Source organism: Cervus canadensis, chromosome 18 (genome assembly GCF_019320065.1).
Source record: "Cervus canadensis isolate Bull #8, Minnesota chromosome 18, ASM1932006v1, whole genome shotgun sequence".
NCBI lineage: Eukaryota > Metazoa > Chordata > Mammalia > Artiodactyla > Cervidae > Cervus > Cervus canadensis.
Genome location: NC_057403.1, coordinates 25,378,778 through 25,388,148, shown reverse-complemented (window position 1 = coordinate 25,388,148; position 9,371 = coordinate 25,378,778). Strand labels below are relative to the sequence as shown.

At 36.6% G+C, this 9,371-nt stretch overlaps 1 non-coding gene and 1 pseudogene across 1 annotated transcript; both read right to left on the bottom strand.

Moving 5' to 3' along the window:
- Nucleotides 1-226: 226 nt before the first annotated feature.
- LOC122421454 lies at nt 227-3,602 on the bottom strand (annotated as a pseudogene).
- A 2,404-nt stretch (nt 3,603-6,006) lies between these two features.
- LOC122421781 lies at nt 6,007-6,113 on the bottom strand. The gene has a single exon (XR_006263598.1). It is a non-coding gene; the product is annotated as a U6 spliceosomal RNA (small nuclear RNA).
- Nucleotides 6,114-9,371: the final 3,258 nt, after the last annotated feature.

Sequence of the window (9,371 nt, the reverse complement as noted above, 5' to 3'; positions counted from 1 at the left end):
TTCAAGAGCTGTCTTAATAAATAAATATACGGGCGACAGTGTTCTGCACGCTCAACATTTCCCATTTTAACCCTGATTAAATGCCTGAATGACTTACCAGCGGGTATTTTCAGAGGCCTCTCAACCGTCCCAGGTCCTGCATCACTGTAGTTTCTTTCTCTGGTAGCAGTCTTTCACTCTAGCCCCACGTTGGGTGCCAACTGTTGTCCTAATGGTCCGGGAGCAAGTGATGAGAATGAAGACAGAACACGAAATCTGGTGCAATGGGTCAGGGGACCTGCAGCCTCTATTGGACTGAGGTGCAGAGTCCACTCTGAGTCCAGCTTTTATTCCTAATTGCAGATTATAAGACTTTCTCAGATCTTATGTTTCTCAAGACACACACTGTCTTAATCACGTACTCCTAAATGTCATGGACTACACTGACATAGTCCAGATCTCTTTGTTTTTACCCCAGGCCATTCCCTTCTGGGCTCATCTTGGTAACAATTAGCAAGTAATTAGGCAGCAATCATGCCTGGTGCCAATCCAATGTTCCAAGGTTCATGCCTTCTGGGTCTGACTTTGGGGTTTGTAACAAGGCGATTATTCTTAAGAAAAACACCAGAGAGAATCATTAACACAGTTTCTTAATATATACTGTGTTTCCAGGTGGCTGTGATTTTTCAAGGCTGTGAAAGTACATTATTAGGAATTCCCACTACACAACTGGACACCCATAAGCCAAAACAAACAAGAACATGAAGCTAAAGTTTATAATATATGCAAATATTAACTTAAAATGGATCACTTAACTGCAAAACATAAAACTATGAAAACTTTAAGAAAACATAAAAGAAGGTCTCTGAGATCTGGAGCTAGACAAGCAGTCCTTAGATTTGACACCAAAACCAAGATCCCTAAAAGTAAAAAGTAATAAGCCAGACCTTTTCAAAAGGTCTGCTTATCAAAAGGTCTTTTGCTCATCAAAAGACCTTGCTAAAAGTATGAAAAGATAAGGTATGCACTGGGAAAATTTTTTGCAAACTACATAGCCAACAAATGACTAGTATCATCTAGAATAAAGAAAGCACGCTCACAATCCAAACAGTTTTTTAAAAAAATATACAACTAAAAAATGAAGGAGTATAAGACAAAGTCATATCACCACAATGGGTAGAGATGGCAAAAAAGCACATCATAATGAGCCACTAGGGAAATTGAAATTACAACCACAAAGGGATTATCACTACACACCTATCAGAATGACTAGATAAAAAGTGGTGAAAAAGTCAAATGCTGGTAGAGCTACAGAGAAAACCGGGTCACTCATGTTCCTGGTGGAAATATAAAATGAAAAAGCCACTTTGGAAAATGATTTGTCCATTTCTTGTAAGAGAAGCATTCATTTAAAACAACTCTCTTAAATGTTTATACCAGAGAAATGGAAATTTATGTTCATGTAAAAACTTATACAAAAATGTTCGAAAGCAGCTTTATTTTTAAGAGCAAAATACTTTTCTCCCCTTAGGGTTCCCTTTTAGTAAGAATTTTGATTCAGAACAAAGTATAATTGCACATTAATTATATTAGAATGTTTTGTTCCAAAATGATTTATCTGACACTTAGTAAAAGTGATGAAAGATTTACCTTGTATACTGTATTTGTCTCTGGTGGCCCTGATGGTAAAGAATCTGCCTGCAATGTGGAAGATCTGGGTTTGATCCCTGGGTTGGGAAGATCCCCCAGAGAAGGGAATGGCAACCCAGTCCAGTATTCATGCCTGGAGAATTCCATGGACAGAGGAGCCTGGAAAGCTATTGTCCATGGGGTTGCAAAGAGTCAGACACGACTGAATAACTAACACTTCACTCTCACTGTATTTGTAAAGTCTCCTTCTCTTTTGAATTCTGTAGTATGATTAAAACACAAACTAAAAGTAATCTTTACTATAAAAGGTAACATTTACTAAGCATTAACTATGTAGTACACATTTCTGTAGGCTTTATATGTATTTACTCCTTTAAACTGCAGAAAACTATGATGACATATGTGATATCAATGTATTATTAAGGAGGAAACTAAAACAAACTGGGGTTAAGTAACTTTCCCAAAGAAACACCCAGACAGTAAATGGTAGAGCTCAAATGATACTGAACAAGACAATGATGCTGAACAAGAGAACCCTACCTTTTAGGGTTGAGCTTTCATATGAATCACTGTCTAGCAAAGATTGAAATATGATGGAAAGTAATTCTGCACTTATATTAATCTAGCCTTTTTAAACTATGAATTCTCTGAAGGTGAGTTACTCATGAGTTTAAATAAAAAAGGATACTCATATTCATAATTTGAGTTTTCTGATATTCCAAAGTCAAATGTTATGGATAAACATGGAAAGGATTTACTAAATTAATTTTTCACACAGTCTTTTTCCATTATGAGGTTTCTGATGTTGAGTAAGGTGTGACTGACATCTAAAGTCCTTACCATATGCATTACATTTATAAGGCTTCCCACCAGAATTAATTCTCTGATGTCAAGTTGTGATCCACAATTAAAGGCCTTCCCATATTAGTTACATTTGTATGTTTCTCACCAGTATGAACTCTCTGATAGTAAGTTAGCTGTGAGCTACAAATAAAAGTCTTACCACATTCCTTACATTCATATGGTTCCCAGTATGAAAAATCTGATGTAGATTAAGTTGTGAGGCACAAAATAAAGATCTTCCCACACTGCTTACATTCCTAGAGATTCTCACCTGTATGAATTTTCTAATGTTGAGACAGTTGTGATCCATAAGCAAAGGCCTTTCCACATTCTTTACATTCAAAGGGTTTTTCACCAGTATGAATTCTCTGATGCTGAGTAAGATATAAGCCACGAATAAACGCTTTCCCACATTCCTTACATTCAAAGGGTTTTTCACCAGTATGAGTTCTTTGATGTTCAGCAAGGTGTGAACCACAAATAAATGATTTCCCACATTCTTCACATTCATACAGTTTCTCACCAGTATGAGTCCTCTGATGTTGAACAAGCTGTGAGCCATAGTTAAAGAATTTTGCACACTGCTTACATTCATGTGGTTTCTTACCTGTATGGATCCTTTGATGTTCAGTAAGTTGTGAGCCAAGGATAAAGAAAATCTCACAATCTTTACATTTATAAGGCTTTTAACCAGTATGAAATCTATAATGTGGAGAAAGCTGTGAACCATAACAAAAGGCTTTCCCACAGTCATTACATACATAGGGTTTCTCACCGGTATGAATTTTCTGATGTCTCATAAGTTGAAAGCCACGAATAAAGGAATTTCCACATTCATTACATATGTAGGGTTTCTCACCAGTATGAAGTCTCTGATGTTGAGAAAGATGTGAACTCTGCATAAAGGCCATTCTACATTCTTTACATACATACGGCTTTTTGCCAGTATGAATTCTCTAATGCTGAGTAAGATGTGAGCCACGAATAAAGGACTTCCCACATGCCTTATACTCATAGGGTTTCTTACCAGTGTGAATTCTCACATGCTGAGTAAGTTCTGAGTCACAAATAAAAGTCTTTCCACATTCTTTACATTCAAAGGGTTTTTCACCAATGTGAATCTTTTGATGTCAAGTAAGGAGGGAGCCATGATTAAAGGCTTTTCCACATTCCTTACACTGATAGGGTTTCTCACCAGTATGAACTCTTTGATGGTAAGTAAGGTGCAAGCCACAAAAGAAGGCCTTCCCACATTCATTACATTCATAGGGTCTTTCACCAGTGTGAATTCTTTGATGATAAATAAGTTGTGAGGCATGAATAAAGGCTTTTCCACACTCTTTACATTCATAATGTTTCTCTCCAGTATGAATTCTTTGATGATAAATAAGTAGTGAAGCACAAATGAAGGCTTTTCCACATTCCTTACATTCATAGAGTTTCTTAGGAACATGAACTCTCTGATGGTGAGTAAGTTGTGAGTCCTCAATAAAGGCCATTTCACATTCTTTACTTTCGTAGAATTTTTCATCAGAATGATTTTTCTGATGTTCAGTCTGTTGAAAGCCAAGGATAAAATACTTTCTTCATGCTTTACATTCATAGAATTTTTCAGATGAATGAATTTTCTGTTGTAATGTAAGGGATGTAGTCTGACTAAAATTAGGCATTTCTTCATAGATTACTAGTTGTCTAGAAACCTCTTTATTTCCTAGTTGGCTTTCAAACTGGTCTCTGCATTCCCTATCATTTTTAAAACTTTTGCAGTCACACTTTTGGCTTGTAAGTTGTTCTATTATTTCCAATTGAGATGCTTCTAGTTCATAAATTTCTCTTTTTGATGGTAGCTTCTTGGTTTCACACCTGGACTCCCAGTCTATAAGATAACAAGTAAACAAATGTTATTTTCACATTCCTGGAAAAATGAAATTTCTATGGTTATAAATAGCCGACTCAAACTGACTATCATAAAATGTCAATGGAACCAATGGAACAGAAAAGAAAAATCCAGAAATAGACACAATTATAATTGTAAATTTAGCCTACAATAAAGGTAGCAGCTAAAATCAGCTGGGAAGAGATGGACTCTTTCTTAATAAATGAAAGCAATAAACATAAGGATAAACATAGGAGACACTGAGAAAGATCCCCAGGGTTCTCCTTGTGCATGCTCAATCATTTCTGACTCTTTACAGACCCATAGACTGTAGGCCGCCAAGCTCCTCTGTCCATGGAATTTTCCAGGCAAGAGCACGGGAGTGGGCTGCCATTTCCTACTCCAAGGAATCTTCCCAATCCAGAGATTGAACCCTTTGTCTCTTGCATCTCCTGCACTGGCAGGCAGATTCCTGACCAATGTGCTACCTGGGAAGCCCAGGGTTCTTACTTGCTGCAAAGAATTAAACTTTCCTTCTCCCTTAAAATAAAAACAACAAAAAAGCCCACAACACAGTGTTAAGGATAAACATTAAAAAAAAAAAAAGATGAAATTGCATCAGTACCTTAGACATTACATAGGATATATTCCAAATGGAACAGATGTCCTTACAAAAATGAAAACATACAAATAACTAGAATAAAACTTAGGAGACTTTGCTATAACTGAAGAATGGGAAAATTTTTCCAAACCATAACTTGATAAAAAAAAAAAAAAGACCATATTAGAGTTAAAAAAAAAAGCATGTCAAAAACACATTAAGGAAAGTAAAATGACAAGCTGGGAAAAAATAGATAAGTAAAGCTATTTATACTTATGCTAAATCTATCTCAAAATTGTACTAGCAGGACTTCCTTGGCAGTCAGTGATTATGACTGCACTTTCGCTGCAGGGGGCACAGGTTCAAACCCTGGTCAGGGAACCAAGATTTTGCATGCTGCATAGCATGGCCAAAAAAACAAACAAAAAAATAATTTAAAAAAATTTTTTCATTGTACTAACAAAAGAACTCTGATGCATAAAGTCTTTACTGAAGCATAATTTGTTACAGAAAAAGAGTAAAAATAGCCCAACTGTCCATCACTAGCACTAGGTGGTTGGTTGAAATAATTCATGGTATAGCCACATCATGGAATACTATGAAGCAGTTAAAAAGGAATATCTCTTCATATTAATATGGAGTGCCGATTGAAATACACTATTAATTTTAAAAGAAATGTCAACAAAAGTATGTATAGTTATGCTCTTTGTTTTTTTTTAGGTATGGTCTTTTTATCTTTTTTTTTTTTTTTTTTAATATATTGTAGTGGTTTTTGCCATACATTGACATGAATCAGTCATGGATTTACATGTGTTCCCCTTCCTGATCCCCCCTCCCACTTCCCTCTCCATCCCATCCCTCTGGGTCTTCCCAGTGCACCAGCCCTGAGCACTTGTCTCATGCATCCAACCTGGGCTGGTGATCTGTTTCACCCTTGATAGTATACTTGTTTCAATGCTATTCTCTCAGAACATCCCACCCTTGCCTTCTCCCACAGAGTCTAAAAGTCTGTTCTGTATCTCTGTGTCTCTTTTTCTGTTTTGCATATAGGGTTGTCAAAAATATGGAACGCTTCATGAATTTGCATGTCATCCTTGCACAGAGACCATGCTAATCTTCTCTGTATCGTTCCAATTTTAGTATACATGCTGCCGAAGTGAGCACTCTTTTTATCTTAGGAAGGAGAGAAAGTGGAAGTATAAATGTAAAATACACATTTGCTTTTATTTTTAAAAGGGGGGAGGCGTAAACCCCATGGGAAATGTGAAGAAGCCAGGGATAGAAGTCAGATTTCTTTGAATATAATCTGTTTTGGACATTTGACTTTGGTAGTACATAATTATATTGCATAATTATAAAACAAAATTAAATTACAAGAAAGCATAGCTTAAAAATTGAAAACAGCAACAAAAAATAAACCCATATTTAAAATTGGTAGCATAACCATACAAGGAAACTACCTCAAACATAGCAATTAGACTGTGAGATATACCCTATGAAGGGAATAGAAAATGGGCAAAACAATTATCTCAAATTGTTTTGAGTAATCATATTATTACTGGTAGTGTAGATCTTATTTTAGAGGCTTCCTGTATAATGTGGGATAGAGTAGGTAATCATGTGATATTCTAATCCCACTATTCTTAGTGTCCATGATAACTGGGACTCTTAGCATGAAAGAAAATAGATGCAGCTGTAAGATTTTTTAAAGGGTTAAATAAAAAGCCTATAATTTAGATTAGAATTGAATTGGTATGAACTCATGCTATAGTTTATCTTTAGGGGTTTTTTTTATCTTTAGTTTTTAAATTAAGACTTTATTTCTTAGAGTAGTTTTAGGTTTACAGAAAAGCTGAACAAAGCTCAGAGAGTTCCCACATACCCCCTTCTTTGCCCCTCCAGGTTTCCTTACTAGTAATAACTTAATATTTTGTGTTGGTGCAGTACATTAGTTAAAACTGATGAATCTACATTGATACATTACTTTGTTTCTGTTCTCCCTAACTCCCCTTAGCCACACTTGTTTATCTGTTGATCCTCAAAAGCGTCAAACTCATTCCTACCTCTAACTTCCCCTACTATCTCTGCCTTAAACTAGTCTTCTTGGGAATTCCATGGCAGTCCGGGGGTTAGGACTCTTTGCTTTCACTGCCAAGGGCCTGTGTTCAGACTCTGGGGAACCAAGATCCCACAAGGCTCAAGGTATGGCCAGAAAACAAACAAAACCCAGAAAACTAAACAAAACAAAAACCTGTTGTTAACCTAGAATTTGCATGGCTTACTTTACTCATATTGCCCCTCAAATGTGAGCACCTCAGAGAGTCATCCTTAACCACTCTCTCTAAAAGAACACCCACCCTGTTACTTTGTGATTTTCTATGCTTTTTGTTTTTCTTCATAAAAGTCATCATTCTTTGTATGTTTTTATTTGTTACTATTGTATTTCTTCTGCTATATCAATGGGGATAGAGAATTTTTCTTGTTTACTGCTATATTCTCAATACTTAGAATACAGAGGGTATTTAAAAATATTTGCTGGATAGACTCTCATATAGGTGTCACCGGATCAGAAATATAAAATAGTAAAATGATTACCATTGGAAAAGGAAGGCAATCCCCTGTTTGAAAATACAGGAGAAAATGAAAGAAAATCAGGAAAGTAGTAAATGGAGCAAAACTGGAAAGAGGGCATGTGGGAACTCTCTGGGCTTTGTTCAGTTTTTCTGTAGGCCTAAAATTACCTTAGGGTATTCCTTAGGTAAACAGTTTTGTCCTCCAGGGCTCAGGATTTTTACTCCACAGGCCTAGGAGAAAAAGGCATTGGTTGGGTCTTTGAGAACTTCCAAGCTAATAACTCGAAGATGTGGCCAATTAAGCAACTGGCAAAAAAAAGTTAAAATTAAGCAATTTTAACAATGGTCTCCCTTTGCCTGATCATGAACTACTCACCTGGGCTCAGATCTCTTGTCACATCCTATACAACCTTCCAAGGCTCTTTCCCTTGCTCCAATAAGGAGAGCATGTCTGGCTTAGAAATGGAAACTCCTGTTTATAAGTGAAAATGGATATGGTTACACTCTGCTTAAAATGGAGCACATTGTTCAGCAAGTAACAAGGTCAATTATAGAAAGAGTAAGACGAAGGATCTATGAAGAATACAGAAGATACAGGTGCCCAATGGAGCTGTCCATTTCTAAGTCTATAAAGCACAAAAAATTTATTTGGGACTAGAGGTTTGAAATTCAGCTAGGCACTTGGAAACTTTTCTAAATTTCACAAAGAAAGGTTGAATTATTAGGAGCAGACAAGCTTACCCAGTGAGACCAGGTTGCTGTAGTTCTCCAGCATCACATCTCTGTGCAGATCCTTCTGTTCCAAGTTCAGGTATCCTCATTCCTCCTGAGAGAAGTCTATGGCCACATCCTTGAACAACACTAACCTCTGAGATGACAAACTCAGTGTTAATGGTAAAACAAAAAAATATTTTCTAAAAGTAACGAGAGAAGAAAAGTATCACATAAAGTGGTCAAAAGAGAAAAAAGTTTGCAATAAGGTTAAGTAATGGAAAGGAAATTATGTGATAAATGCAGAGCACCTACATAGTTTCTAAACATTCCTATTACTCTATTATAGCTTCTCATGAACAGTTATAGGAATGAACAAAAGCCAGGTGAGTAGAGTTTTCTGATTAAATGAAATACTGTGTGCAAGCCCATGCATGAGTGCTCAGTCGCTTCAGTCATATCCGACTCACTACAACCCTATGTTCTGTAGCCCACTGGGCTCCTCTGTCCATGGGATTCTCCAGGCAAGAATACTGGAGTTGGTTGCCAAGCTCTCCTGCAGGGGATCTTCCCAACCCAGGGCTCGAACCCGCATCTCTTACGTCTCCTGCATTTGTTAGGCAGGTTCTTTACCACAAGCGCTACCTGAAAAGTCTGTGCAAGCACATAACACATGCAAATTCCCAAATAAGTTGCAAGTTCCTTCCTACCCTCTTCCCTTTAAAGAACTGAAAATAAGTAAGAGAAAGGATGGAAGGGAGGGAAGAAGGAGAGAATAGAAGAAAGAAGGGAGAAAAAAGAAAAACAAACCTGATGGGCCCATTCTAAATATCCTTTTAAATATTTATCTTAGAAAATAATATTTCTATGTAATTTAAGGGTTTATTTCCAACTTAAGTCTCAGAATAACAGCAATAATTTTCTCCCTTGTCCTGGCAAATCCTTTCATAGACATAATTTTTACAAGGTGTATATATATATTGTATTATGATTGTAATCATTTTCTTTCCTTTTTAAAAAACACTTTATTTATTTTTGGCTACACTGGACTTTCATTGCTGCACTTGGGCTTTCTCTAGCTGTGGAGAATGGGAGCTACTCTCCGTTGTGGTGTGTGGGCTTCTCATTGTGGTGGCTT